At 41.0% G+C, this 15,856-nt stretch overlaps 1 non-coding gene across 1 annotated transcript; it reads left to right on the top strand.

Moving 5' to 3' along the window:
* Positions 1-599: 599 nt before the first annotated feature.
* Positions 600-732, top strand: LOC120938431. The gene has a single exon (XR_005749048.1). It is a non-coding gene; the product is annotated as a small nucleolar RNA SNORA54 (small nucleolar RNA).
* The last annotated feature ends 15,124 nt before the right edge of the window (positions 733-15,856 follow it).

The following is a 15,856-nucleotide window of genomic DNA, read 5'->3' as shown; positions in this document are numbered from 1 at the left end:
TCCGAAGACATTCGTCCAACTATTTAACTGTATTGCCTGATGAGGCAGTTGATATAGCTCCGGAGGCGGCCCGTGAGGCTAGCCATACAGGCTTGGCCCCCCAAAGCGCACGTGCAGTGCGGCAAGCCTATGTGGATTATTTTATGGGGAGGGGGGCCATTCCAATGCCAGATCTTGGCTAAATAAAATCTTTTATTTTCTGCAATAAACAGTCTAATTTGTTTGTTATTTTAATTAATTTTTAGTTTTGTGTATTGTAGTTTTTTCATCGGTTCTCATAGAGCCATGTGTTTTGGATGTACTAAATACCCATCATTGTCAATCTTACCACCCCAAATATACATGAGTTCTTTTATTAGTCAGCATTGATACAAAGAACTAGCCACACATTTTTGATCTTACAAATATGTTTATTGTTTAACAGAGATAAAATCAAGTTTTTAAAAAAAAAAACGAATTTACAAATATAAAATCAAGGTTTTTTTTTTATCATTTATACAAATATAAAATCTTTTTTTTTTTTTTATCATTTATACAAATATAAAATCTATGTTTTTATTTTTTTGTTTTTTTTTTTATTTATACAAGTATAAAATCCACTGCACTGTACGTAACTTGCTTCCAGCTCTCTTCTGGTTGTGGGTTCCATTCCAGTGCTATATTATAACTGGTTGGGGGGTGCATGTGGCAGGTACTGTGTCCTGTCATCTCCCCTAGAGACCAGGGACATGAAAAAAAAAATAATAATAAAATCTAGGTTTTTTTTATTTTTATTTATACAAATATAAAATCTAGGTTTTGAAAAAACATAATCAAACAAAAATCAAACCTTAAAAAACAAAAAATCAAACCCTCCCCAGAACATCAATCAAATTTTTGAGCTGTCGTTCCAGCCTTTTTGCTTTCTCACGAATCTCTCTTGATGCAAGACGGATGTCTTCTACCTGTGCCCTGCGCGACAACACTTCTGCAATCAAGAGCTGGGCACTATATGTGTCAAGTCCCTCACCAGCACGACTTGTTCCTGAAATGTGGGACCAAAACATGTATTAAAATTATGTAGGCCTACATCTACATTACCTGAAGCTGTGGTATATGATACTTTACCGGATGTTGTGGCAGGTTCCCCTTCGTCAACATCCCTCGGGGGTGTAGCTTGGGTTTGTTCGGCCTCCTGCCTTACTGCTTCATTGTGCCCTGCGAGATTGAAGAAAAGGTAAACATGAGCTTAAAAGATTATAGAGGCCTGAAAGAAAAATAAAATATGTTTTTTCTAAAAATGATGGGACTATTGTTGGTTTTAAAAACCCTTCTAAAACCAGAAAACAGTATTTTAGCCATTCCCACTGCACTTTAAATTCTTTGGAGATTTGCTGTAGTTTGCTACATGGAAGCTAACCAAGTATCCACTGGATCAGCTCACCTCTGTGTGACACCCTACATAGGTTGTTCTTGTGACAAAGAATTGTGCTACTGAGTCCACATGTGGAACCAACTGCTGAGCAGACTATCCTTTTTGTGTATATTAAGGTATTATTTATTCTTAAAATCTAGTTAGGAACACATCTACATCAATTCCACAATTGATGTCACCTCAACCCAAAAATATAGCACAACTTTCATGTTTGTGGGTCCAATAATTGGTCATAGGAGTCGTCGTTCGTTCGATCAAAAATAATAAAAAGACAATCTTTTTGTTTGATACAGTGTTTCAACTCGCATTTGCCCATGCGAACTAGGCATGATGCCATTTCTCCCAAAGATCGACTTTTATTAGTTAAAGTCATCGAATGAACGACGACTCCGACGACCAAATATTGTGCCCACAATCATAATAACACAATTCAGTTCAACCTGAAAGAAAAAACATATGGCACAAAGAATACACCGAAATAATGATTACACATGAAAATTACTTACTTCTTCTTCTAATGACTCTTTTTATCCTCTCCAGTTGCTCGGGCTCTCTCAACTTCAGGTCTGACCATCTTTTTCGCAGTTGCTCTTGGTCCTGTGTTCCCCAAATTTCTCATGGAGCCTCCTGATCACTTTCTCCATTATTGCAGCATTCACTTTGTTGGGATGCCTGTGCGGGCCATGTTTGGCATCATAGTCCTCCCTCCTTAAGATGCTGACCATCTCCACCATTTCCTGGAAGGCCATGTTTTAGGCTTTGTACCTCCGCCTGGTTCTTCTGGCTGCTTGGGCCTGGCCTGCCTCCTGGCTTGAGTTTCTAGCCATATTGCTCTGCTCATCCATAATTCTTTTTCTTCACAAAACGAGAGAGAAGGGGCGGGGAGAGGACGAGACCGAACGTCAGGGGCGGGGTATCGTGCGGAGCGTCACGCGTGCGTAGTGTAAAAAGGGATCCGACGTGTTTGAAAGCGACGTTCACAGTCTGTGGAAGAAGGCGGAAGTCACGATCGTTTCATACGACGGTACGTAACTGTATTTTTGTCCTTATTAGTGAACAGTGGATGAGTTTGTGGGCTAGATATGGTGTTAAAGCTTATTAGTAGTAGTGGCTTGACTGACATTAGGTTTTTTATTTTAATTTAGAATTGCTGAAATAATGGAGGCCTTCAAAGATCCCGAATTCCTGACAGAATTCATACATGGATGGAAGGAACATCCTGTACTGTGGCAAACTAAAAACAAACTTAATAAAAACAAAGATGCCAGGAATAAAGCAAAGGAGAGCCTGCTTGAATTTGTGAAGACAAGGGTCCCCAACGCCACAACAGAGACTGTGAAGGCAAAAATAAATTCCATTAGGGGCACCTACAGGACCCAACGGGTACAAGTCCTGGCCTCAATGAGGTCTGGGGCTGCAGCTGACTCCATCTACAAGCCTAACCTGTGGTACTATGGTCAGCTGCAGTTCCTGGACGACCACATTGAGGCCAGGACATCCCTGTCTACCCTTCCCCCAAGAGGTAGCTCCCAGCTTCCCTGCAGCCAATCCTCCAGTCTTCCCTGCAGGCAAGAGAAGGCAACCTCAGAGGAAGAGCCAGAGTTCCTGGAGGACCCTGATTGTGACCCATGGAGCCAGGTATTGCATTTTGCTACCAATTTTGGAAAATCAAAGTATAATAATGATGTCAAATTGATGTTACTAGTGTTATAAATTCCAAGGGAATGACCAAAAAGTGTTGAGCATATCAATAGACAGTAGTGGCAAAACATGATGGGGACAAGATAGAAAAATGAAGGGGTCTGAATGATTGTCATTTTCTGGTACGCCATTAGGGGGGTAACGCAATACACCTGGAAGGGGTCCCGGATGTCAAACACCCTTTTTGCCAAAAATCTTTTTGTCACAAAATAGACTACATTTCTATTTTGGGTAAAGGCCCCCTACTTCTCTATTTCAGCCGGCAGCAACCCCCCCCCCCCAGCTCCAGGGGGCCCATGTCTGAAATATATATTAGCATTCAATTTGCATATGTCATGATTTACAAAATGTGTGTGATTAATGAAAACAACAAATAAACTATGTCCCTTTTTTTAACACAGACAGAGCAAAGCCAGGAGGAGGCAGGCCCCACAGGGAGCCAGGGGGAGGCAGGCCCCACAGGGAGCCAGGGGGAGGCAGGCCCCACAGGGAGCCAGGGGGAGGCAGGTACAACTGCAAGGCAGGAGGTGGCAGAACCCACTGGGAGCCAGGAGTTGGCAGGCCCCAGTGGGAGCCAGGAGGCACGCTGGCATGATTCCATCTCCCGGATCCCTCCACTCCGCACTCCCGCGAAAAGGGCCAGGAGGCTTGTCCAAATGGAGGAGGAGACCCAGACTATGCTTCGCGAAGCAACTGCGGCCATCCGAGAGCCACCCAGTGAAGAAGAGGTGTTCGCAGCGCTCATTGCAGCCATGCTCCGAAATCCGGAGCGGCTCCAAGAACCTAGCCCCCGAGGACTCGGGCTTCAGGGAAGACTGCAGGGAAGACTGCAGGGAAGAAGTCCAAGAAATTAGATGGTGCCCCTGATGGAATTTATTTTTGCCTTTACAGCCTGGATTGTCGGCTTGGTGGACCCTTGTCTTTATAAATTCAAGCACGCTCTCAAGTGCTGCCTTCCTTGGCATCTTTGTTTTTATTAAGTTTGTATTTTAGTTTGCCACCATTGTTTAAGTTTGAATTTTTTACACGGCCAGAATAAATGGCTTTTTGTTTTGTCCTCCAAATCTGACCATGTGTATTTTTTCAAAAATATAGAGATCATTAGTGAGTGGGCAGACACATTTCAAAAACAAACATTTTGACATTAACAAGGTACAACAACCTCCTTGTGGGTAAATTCCCCAAAAAATTATGTTGTTGTGGTCACTTCACACACTCCAAAATCAACCCAAAATATATTTTTAGCAAAAAGATTTTCAAACCCCCCCCCCCAAAAAAAATTTTAGATTTTAAATATATATTTTTAATTTTGGAGATGGAAGATACGCCTAAAAAACAGAACACAAAACAAAACATTATATAACAATCTATATATATAAAACTCAATGTGTGTGTGTGTGTATGTATGTATGTATGTATGTATGTATGTTCCAGCATCACGTCCAAACGGCTAAAGATATTAACATGAAACTTGGCACACATGTTACTTATATGTTAGCAACAAACATAGGATAGGTGGTTTAACCCTTACCCACCCCCATTTGCCATGGTCGGGGGTTTTTCTTTAAAGTCCCATTCAACTCTATGGGAAATACATGTTACTGCATAACTTCCAAACGGCTGTACATATTTCGATAACACTTGGTCACATGTTACTTATATGTCCACTTAAACTATAGGATAGTTAATTTATCCCTTAACTACCCCCATTTGTGAGGGTCGGGGTTTTTGTTTAAAGTCCCATGCAAATCAATGGGAAATGTATGTTCCCACATAACTTTTGTACGCCTGGAGATATTTCAATAATACCTGGTACACATATTACTTATATGCCAAATAAAAATATATGCTAGTTAAATTAACCCTTACCTACACCCTTATATAAAAGATGGGTATATTTATATTACTATGATTTTCCTCCCCAAAAGGTTAAGATAGGAAGACCGGGCAACGCCGGGTATTCAGCTAGTAAATAATAAAGTAAAGAGCTTGTCATAACTATGTAACAAGATCAGCCGCAACAAACAAGCATTTTAGTGTAGCATTTAAAAGCATGGTGTAATTAAGCACATTCTTTTCTTCTATAATTAGAAAACTAACTAACGAATGTGCTTACTCCATTCTGAACAGTAGTTTTACCAGAACGAGTGCTGCCGTCCCCTAACTTGCTTCTGAGCATGTGCGGCCTTAAAACGTCGTTTTAGCCTACACACGGTGATTTTTTATGACACAAAAAACGACGTTTTGAAAAACGACAACAAAAAATTGAAGCATGCTCAAATTTTTTTTTTTGTCGTTTTTCTGAAGACATAAAACAACGTTTTCCCCACACACGGTCATTTTAACCACTTGCTGTCGCCGCACCGTCGAAATACGTCCACAAGGTGGCTCTGCTGGGCGAGAGCACGTAATATGACGTCCTCTCTCCCAGCCGCCACTAGGGGCGCGCGCTCGCCCCCGACTCCCGTGCGTGTGCCTGGCGGGCGCGATCGCCGCCGGGCACACACGATCGCTCGGTACAGAGCGGGGACCGGGAGCTGTGTGTGTAAACACATAGCTCCCGGTCCTGTCAGCAGGGGAAATGCTGATCTTCGGTTCATACAATGTATGAACCGAGGATCAGTGTTTCCCCTAGTGAGGCCACCCCCCCCCCACAGTAAGAACACACCCAGGTATACTTAACCCCTTCCCCGCCCCCTAGTGTTAACCCCTTCACTGCCAGTGGCATTTTTATAGTAATCCAATGCATTTTTATAGCACTGATCGCTATAAAAATGCCAATGGTCCCAAAAATGTGTCAAAAGTGTCCGAAGTGTCCGCCATAATGTCGCAGTACCGAAAAAAAAAATCGCTGATCGCCGCCATTACTAGTAAAAAAAATATAATAAAAATTACATAAAACTACCCCCTATTTTGTAAACGCTATAACTTTTGCGCAAACCAATCAATAAACGCTTATTGCGATTTTTTTTTACGAAAAATATGTAGAAGAAAACGTATCGGCCTAAACTGAGGAAAAATTTTTTTTTATATATATTTTTGGGGGATATTTATTATATCAAAATGTAAAAAATATTCATTTTTTTCAAAATTGTCGCTCTATTTTTGTTTATAGCGCAAAAACTAAAAACCGCAGAGGTGATCAAATACCACCAAAAGAAAGCTCTATTTGTGGGAAAAAAAGGACGCCAATTTTGTTTGGGAGCCACGTCGCACGACCGGGCAATTGTCTGTTAAAGCGACAGAGTCCCGAATCGCAAAAAGTACTCTGGTCTTTGGGCAGCAATATGGTCCGGGGGGTAAGTGGTTAAATGACGTTTTTAAAAATTTCGTTTTTTTCATCACAAAAAACGACCGTGTGTAACGCGGCATTATACTTCACAGGAATTATTTAAATGGGGTTCATATTTGGTACTTGAATTTCAGTAATGTTTAGCAAAGTCATCCCAAACCAAACTTGGCTCATCACTTTTCACTAATTATACAGCATTGCTGCTAAAGCATCAGAACAACAGCAAAGAATAAAGCTGTTACAAAATGAAATGCAGTAATGGCAGCTTCTATTGATTTATCAGGACCATTCTGGGAAACATATGATGCCTATGATGCATGCGCCTCAAGAAATCACTTCAAGCTATTTGCCAAAACAACAATCTTTCACAGTGACAGACAATAAAGTTGTCACTAATAGTGCAGAAAGCTACCAGAAGATCGCAGAATCACTATCATGGACGCTCCTGACCATTACTCCATCATGTTTTTCTGATAGCTCTGTTGGATTCGGGTACATTAAACATGTTTTTTTTTACTGAAAAGTACTGTGATTTGCACTTATAAGATGTATACAACCTTGCACTATTTATTTTTCAATTGAAAAGCAAGCTTAGATATCAACTAAATTTGAGTGGACTGTGACTACCCAGTTGCTTGATTTTCAGAAGCTACAGGTACACTATATTTAACTTGTCATTATGAACCTGGCATTATTATGCTAAACTTCTATGCCATGTTAACGACAGCCATATTAAGCTTTAATTTAGGTATTTGCATGATAGTGGAGTTTGTACAGAATTTGTCACAGCAATAGTAAATAAGGACCAGTGTGTTGTATGTCCTTGCCTGTTTCCTTGAGGAAAGAAGGCTGACATTGGGGGTTTCTGCCTAGACATACATGTTCTTCCAGTATGAATGTAGATTTTTAGGCACCAGTTTGAAAAAAAATACAGTATGGTACAGATAAGTCATATACAATAACATCTACTAGATGGAATAATTCATATGTACTCAAGGGCTGTTGGCCACCTGCCATGATTAAGGAACAACTATAGCATACTGCTCATTATCTATAGATAGTCTGAACTGCTGCCATTTCAGTAAGGGATGTAAACGTTTCCCTTTAACTACTGACATATCTCATAATGCTCTGTGAGATGTTCAAAGCTTGGGATAAGCCTTGCTTTAAACTTCTCCACGACTTTATCCCTGACCTGTCTGGTGGGTTCCCTGGCCTTCATGATGCTGTTTGTTCACTAAAGTTCCCTAGCAAACCTCTGAGGGCTTCACAGAACAGTTATATTTATGTAGTAAAATATATTGCGCTAAACTGAAAACAAATTAAAAAAGAGAAAAGGCAGCCAGCACAACAAAGGATATTGTGAAAAAATGTAAAAAAATATATAAGTGCAGCGCCGATAAGAAAACCACCTTAATGGTGGATGTATAGTGTCAACCAAACAAATATCAAACTGTAATCAATAGTGTGACTGGTCAGGAGCACATCTACTCCTCCAGTTGTATATCCCCACAACTGTGAACTGTGGAAAAATAGTTCCTTATAATAAGAACAACTACTGTAAACTTTTTAAAAAACAACACAAAATGTGACATAATGAATAAACATTCCTGTGAATATCAAAAATTGTGTAATATATAGTCCCATTCAATTGAGAGAACAGTCCATACACCATGAAGGTGACAAGAAAGAAATTCCCCTCAGGTGGGTGTAGACACGGTATATCCTTGTAAATACAATCCCCGGAACATAAAAAGGTGAGGTACTCTTACCGGATGGAGTGGACCCACAACTCACCATACAGCGGGGGGGGGGGGGTCACAAAGGCTATATGGGCCGATTGCCCTCTTTGGTCACCGTCTTGGTCTCCTTTGCTGGTTACGCCAGACGTGGTTCCTATCCGATACACTCAGGATGCACCCGTGGCCAGATATTAGGCTCCAATCCGGATTCCATGAGAAGTAGTAAGCACCAATATGTTCCAATCAGGAGAAAAAAGGAAAAATCTCCTCATAGTGTAAAAGTATAACATTTTATCTTAAAAATTTCAAAAATGTAACACTGAAATCCTGAAAAATGCACTTCCAAATCCACATTAACACAAAAAAAAGTTTCAAACAATCACCCACAATAGGTACCGTATTTATCGCAGTATAACGCGCTCTGGCGTATACCGCGCACCCCCAAAGTGGCCCCCAATCCTGTGGGAAAAAAATATTTTTTGTTTTTTTGTACTTACAGTTTTGGTGTCTTGCGCGGCGTCCATCTGCGGCCTCGTCGGGTTCGGCGTCCTTCTGCGGCTTCGGGTGTCCTCTTCGGCGGGTCCGGCGTCCGTCTTCGGCGGGTCGGGCGTCCATCTTCGGCGGGTCCGGTGTCCATCTTCGGCGGGTCCGGTGTCCATCTTCGGCGGGTCCGGTGTCCTTCTGCGGCGTCCTCCCGCTTGTTTCCCGCCACGACTTTGAATACTGCGCCCGCATATAGCGAGCGCAGTACACTCGTGAATCTTCGGGCAGGCTCGGGCGCCTCTCGCACTGACGTCCTGTACACTCAGGACGTCAGGACGTCAGTGCGAGAGGCCGATTATCCACTCATGTTCATAGGTAACTGCAGAATCAGGTAATATTTAAAAGGCGAGATCGGTCTCACGGGAATTAGATCGCAGTGAAGCAAAACATTGTTTCATAATCACGATAATAACACAATTGCAAAATAATGAAATGCAAATTAAGAATAGACGAGAAATAAATCATATATACCCTTACTAATACAACCACCCTCAATGAATATTTCACCCAGGACTGGTTGATGAAGGCATTGACATCCCACTCAACGTTAAGGCCATAAGGCACATAACATTTGAGCTGATAAATTCAAAAAACTTCAAGTTTGGACACACCTCTGACACTAGGTTCACCTCTCCAATAAGGAATACATTTATCGATAATCTGAAAGTTGGTACCTTCTAATTTCTTATTATGCCGCTCGAGATGCCTAGGCACCGTGTGGTTTGTGCGACCTTTCTTGATGTTAGTAATGTGCTCACCTACCCTTGTGGAATGGTGCAACCAACGTACTGTTTTCCAAAAGGGCAGGTGATAAGGTAGACAATGTGCTTAGTAGCACAGGTAAAGAAATGTTTCAATAGGTATTGGGTATTCTATCGCCGTAGTAGTGGATCTAAAACATGTCTTTTTTTCCTTTCACTTATATTGTGCAGGCAGACATTACATCGCCTGCACGGATGAAATCCCTTAGAAAGGGGAAACAATGAGAGCTTCACAGGAGGGTCAAGTATATTAGGTGCCATTCGACTTTTGAGTGACATAGCTCCTCTATAAATCACCCCAGCATTAGTGGGAAGAGAAGGTCCCAGGACTTGATCGCATTTTAAGATTTTCCAATGTTTCCTTATAATTTATGTGATTTGTTTATGTTGAGTGGAAAAAGTGGTAAAAAAAAGAGTTTTTAAATCTTGATTCCTGAATTATTTTTGGCCGTTCCATTGTTAGTGTGGTCCTATATTTATACAGAGATTAAATTATACACAGTTACTAATAAGGTGACTTCTGAAGGCAAATGGTTCCAGATTTTAGTTTGGGGTATCGGAGTAAAGGGGGCTGAATAGAAATGCTCGCCACACTTTTCAGACATTAGTAAAAAAAAAAAAAAAAATCATTTATCATGTTCCTTCCACTTCATCACAATTATGTGCAACTTTCTGTTAGCCTATCACATAAAATCCCATTAAAATACATTTACGTTTTTGGCTCTAACATGACAAAATGTGGAAAATTTCAAGGGGCATAAATACTTTTTCAAGGCACTGTAGATGAGTTCCTGTATATGGATGTCCCTGAGCTGTGCATTCTCAAGTTCAGAGGTTATTTGGATGATTAGAATAAACTAAACTCATAATAAACCAGTTGGCAGCCTGATCTGTGCTGCCTCCTGCTCCTTCTCTTACAGTCTTCATAGAAGTTAACATGCCAGTATGGTAGGGCACTGCTAACAAGCTTTTGGAGTTCTTATGTTGGATTGTGTTACCTGAAGTTGGTCAGAACATACAAGAACATTTAATTCCTGCCCTTCAATATGTAAGATACGTTATTTAACTTGATGGCCTATGATCAAGATAATAAATAATAATAGATGTAGCAACATCTACTTAGGTAGGTGCTGGAGTTAGGTTTTTTGTGAAAGCAGGTCAATTTAGGTAGGCCTGTTTGTTTCGATCTGTGTGGGCTCAGAGCAGCAGCTGTAACTCACAGACAGCATCACTCCACCGTTGCCTTCTTTCTTGCATCTAGAGGATTCTAGAAGAGGAGGGGGAAGTGGGGAGGAGCCGTCTGGGGTGTTTCTGGGAGCCCTGACCAATCCCCGACTAGGATTGTCAGGGGGCAAGCCTCCTTAAACACCCAGAGTCAGCCCAGCTGGGGAGGAGTTGTCGGGTGGAAGAATTGAGGATGGAGTACTAGGCTGTCAGGGCCTTTGAGGGAGATCCCCAGTCTGAGTGGGGTGACCTTTGGCCTGGGACTCGGGTGCAGGATGGATCCTTTCAAGAACGCATGGAGGATCTGAACAGGAGGCACAGAGAGGAGTCAGAGGACAGCAGGAGCTAGTACTGTCAGGCAAGTCTTTAGGAGGGAACCACCGGTTTGCAGCCAAGAGGGCTGGTGAGTGACAGGAGTAGTCAGGAGGACTGGAGAGGCATGCCAGAGACGACTGAGAGGAAACAGTCAGAGCTGGATGTGGAGCCAGTGAGGATTGCAGTGTCAGGGGCAGTGAAGTCAGGCAGCTGCAGCCAGGAGAAAGAAGAGGACTTACTGGGAGCAGCAGTCCACTATAGGACAGCTATCACTAATGACTGCCTATTCTATTTTTGCTACATCAAAGGGACCCATGGTCCCTGCCTGCAAAAGGCAGTTGCTGAGGCCTAACTGAGTCAGAATTGGGCCTAACCATGTGCTAGCTGTGCCTGGAGTGTGTTAGTGCTGGAGAGAGAGAGTAACAGTCTGCAATCTACAGATGTGCTGGAGGAGACTGGAGTAGCCAATTGTGTATTATTGTCCCAACCAATTTATATATAATCAACACATTATTTGTTCTAATGGGCATCCCATATATTCCTATCCCTATCCATGTTCAAATCTCTCAATAAAAATACAAAAAATCACATGGACTGTTCATTGTGACTGAGAAGTGAATGCCAGGCTGGGCAGGGTGACATGTGGGCAACTACACCCAGCAGCTCCTAGATAATAAAAAAAATCACAAATAAATCAAATGCACCAATATCTATATGTCTGTGAAATCCATAAGATAAAATAAAATAAAGTACCGTATATACTCCAGTATAAGCCAACCCGAATATAAGCCGAGGTACCTAATTTTACCACAAAAAATGGGGAAAACTTATTGACTCGAGTATAAGCCTAGGGTGTCCATGTGCATGCCTCACTGTGCCTCACTTTGCCTCACTGTGTCCATGTGCATGCTTCACTGTGTCCATGGCTAGCTGTGTCCATGGCTCACTGTGCCCATGCCTCACTGTGCCCATGCCTAGACTGACTTTAACATGGGAGTCTATAGAAGAGGTGCCCGACTTTGAAAAATTGCTGCTCCCCAGCCGTAGGTCCCCCAGACAACAAACGTTGCACACTTATAGAGGAGAAATGGGGCTACATGTGTGCCAAGTTCCCGGTCCCCAAAGTCACCGGAGAAATTACCGTTTAACATGGGAGTCTATGGAAGGGGTGCCTTCTTTGAAAAATCAGTGCTCCCCGGCCGTACGTCCCCCGGACAACAAACTTTGCAGACTTGTAGAGGAAGAGTGGGGCTACATGTGTGCCGGGTCCCCAAAGTCCAGGAGATCAGGCGCAAAAAGGTGACTCAAGTATAACCCGAGGGGGGCATTTTCAGCACAAAAAAATGTGCTGAAAAACTCAGCTTATACTCGAGTATATACGGTATATGTATATTTAACCACTTCACTACCCGCCCATAGTAATATGATATTCGCAGGAGGGATCTCCCATCCTGGTCAGGTGTCATATGATGTCCTGGGCTTCTAGGGGGCGCGCGCACCCAGGGCATCAATCAGGACCCGGTGCGCGTGCCTGGCAGCCACGATGTTCGCCGGGCACCCGTGATTGCCCACAATCACAGCAGGACCGTGGATCTATGTGTGTAAACACACAGATCCACACCCTGTTAGAGGTGAGGAGACCGATGTGTGTTCGGTCTCCTCCCCTTATGAGTCCCCACCCCCTACAGTCAGAAGCACTCCTTAGGGAACATATTAACCCCTTGATCGCCCCCCAGTGTTAACCCCTTCCCTGCCAGTCACATTTTACAGTAATCAATGCATTTTTATAGCACTGATCGCTGTATAAATGCGAATGGTCCCAAAAAAGTGTCCAATGTGTCCGCTGCAATGTCGCAGTCACAATAAAAAAATTGCAGCTTGCCGCCATTACTAGTAAAAAATAAAAATTAATAAAAAAATTATAATTCTGTCCCCTATTTTGTAGACGCTATAACTTTTGCGCAAACCAATCAATTTACGCTTATTGCGATTTTTTTTACCAAAAATATGTAGAAGAATACGTATCGGCCTAAACTGAGGACATTTTTTTTTAATAGTAATCTTTATTATAGCAAAAAGTTAAAAATATATATTTTTTTTTTCAAAATTGTTGCTGTTCTTTTGTTTATAGCACAAAAAAATAAAAACTGCAGAGGTGATCAAATACCACCAAAAGAAAGCTATATTTGTGGGAAAAATAACATAATAATTTCATTTGGGTACAGTGTTGCATGACCGTGCAATTGTCATTCAAAGTGCGACAGCGCTGAAAAATAAAAATTGGTCTGGGACTGGGAAGGAAGGTGGTGAAAATACCTTGTATTGAAGTGGTTAAAGAGACATAAGACTGTTCATTTTCAATATAAGTCAATATTTAGATTTAGATTTTTTTTTATTTAATTTGAGTTTAGATTGACATTTATTTTACAGCATCAAATTTACTGTTAATAAAAAAGAAACTTGACAAGTTATATGAAAGAAATGGTATTGTAATGTCATGCAAAGATGAACTAAAGGAATAAAACTTACATTTTGATTTTCAAGAAAAATACAGTTAAACCTTTCAAATAGTATTCTTCATTTAATTCAGCATAACAAAACATGAATTCTTTTGGACATTTTCCATTCTCTGAAAAAATTGTATAACTTGTTTCCTATAATGACCTTCCTTTCAGAAATCAGACTCCCTCATGAGCATATTGTTTAGCTGTAAAAAATCAACATGAGTCCTGTACCTTACATCCTGCAAGCAAATAACTGAACTATAGTGTTTTCATCAGAAAAGAAAAAACACTGCAAGAGTGCAGTGGAACAGAAATGTATAAGCACCTAGTCTTGTTATTCACTCAAGAAAAATAATTTATTTTTACTGTTATTTACAAAAATCTTTTTCACCAAAATAGCTCCAATCCATCTTTGGAATGGTGTCATACATGACCTGAATTTTGAATAATGGGATTTTATACTGTTTTCCAGGAAGAAGAGACGTCTGTTACAGATGAAAAAGATGGAAATGTTTCCTCTTTCAAAACTTCCTATTTGAAGACCTAGCCATTTCGATGTTGTCATATTTAAAACTGTATTGTTTTCAAAAACATAGACAGTTCCCTAGAGCGTGTACTGGTATCTATCAGATTCCATGCACTTTGATGGCTAGTATTGTAGATGTTTTTAAAAACTTAGCAGGAATTATTAGTTAAAGCCTACCTCTAGCCATTTTTTTTTATTTTGAATTGCTAAAATGTCTGTGAGGTGTTTATTTGTGAAAGGTACAGAAAGCAAATCAGGGTTTCTAACCTTTCCTCTCTTTATTAAATATATATTTTTTTGTCTATGTACAGGTGTAGAGATTTCCAATGACTTCCTGTCCTGACAGGAAGTGAGGGAAAATTTCCCAAATGGGGAACAGATACCATTAAAAAAAATAGATACTCTTATGCCCTGTACACACGATCAGTTCGTCTGATGAAAACGGACCGATGGACCGTTTTCATCGGACGAACCGATTGTGTGTGGGCCCCATCAGTTTTTTTCCCATCGGTGAAAAAAAATAGAACCTGTTTTAAAATATTTGTATGGTTAAAAAACCGATAGAAAAAAACGATCGTCTGTGGGGAAATCCCATGTAAACATTCCTTGTAATAGAAATAAGCATGACAGGTCCTCTTTTTGAGAGATCTGGGGTCAAGAAGACGACAGATCTCTCATTTACCTTTAAAAGCAAAAAAAAGATGGACCCTACTATGTACCCATACATGTATTAATGTATTATTGTATGTTTTTATGAATGTATTTATGTGTACTTTATAATGGCTTGTAATCTTAAAAATGTTTTTGTAAAGTTTGTAAAAGTCATTTTTATGTGGAAAAAAATAAAAATAATTTAAACACATAAAAGCAAAAAAAAAAAACCACAAACATTTTGCCAAAATCCTGTTTATCTTCCTAAAAGGTGGAAACGGCATCAGATGTTGCTCCGGTCTTCCAAGGGCATAGAGCCGAGTGGGGGCTATCTTGCTCTCCCTTCAGTACCAGACCAGAGCATATGTCTTTATCATTGAGAGGGAAGTGTGAAGCCCCTGTTTTGTTCCCATGTCCCTCATCCCCACATTCCAGGCCCAGTGGCCTAGCGAAGCTTCCCACCTTTCTTAGGCACCTTATCCCATTGTTGAGGGACAAATGCCACTTCCCTTCATCTTATCCCCCAAAAAAAGATGTGAAGGGATAAATCTAGAAGAACCTTGTAGTAAGAGGGCTCCCAGATATCTGTCAGGGAAATGAGCAGATGAGTAAATTAATATCCCAAAGATCTAAATCTAAATCTAAAATAAACACACAGACTTGACAAAGTTCTTTAATAAGAAAAAAGAACAAACACACCCTGAAATAACTTTACTAATGTCCCGCTATTTTAATCCAGTTGGATGAAAAATTATGAGGATTGGGCATTAATGAAGTAAATTCTGGGGTGTGTTTGCACTTTCCTTATGTTCTCAGAATATATAGATATTGTCCAGATTCCAATAAATATACCTGTCTGCAGACCCCTACAATCACTGGACCAGGGTTTTGGGGAAGAGGCACTTGTACAGTGCTCATCATTGACATGGGGAAAAGCTCCTATGGTAAGGTCCCCTACCTTACCATAAGATCCACATGATGGCATATGGTCTGATATGGTTCAGCAGAAGGGGCTGCAAGCCCAGCCCATGCTTTCCTAGCTAGCCAAGCTACATGCATAAATTAAGTGTCTAGCGTGGATTTTGGCATATTGGCATGGAGTCTCCATTAAAATCCAAACCAGTTTCCAAAGGGGGGGGGACTCTGCGTAATTTTTTTTCTATTCTTGCTGTAAGATGTGACA

This window comes from Rana temporaria, chromosome 4 (assembly GCF_905171775.1).
Source record: "Rana temporaria chromosome 4, aRanTem1.1, whole genome shotgun sequence".
NCBI lineage: Eukaryota > Metazoa > Chordata > Amphibia > Anura > Ranidae > Rana > Rana temporaria.
This window is presented reverse-complemented; position numbering and strand designations above follow the sequence as displayed.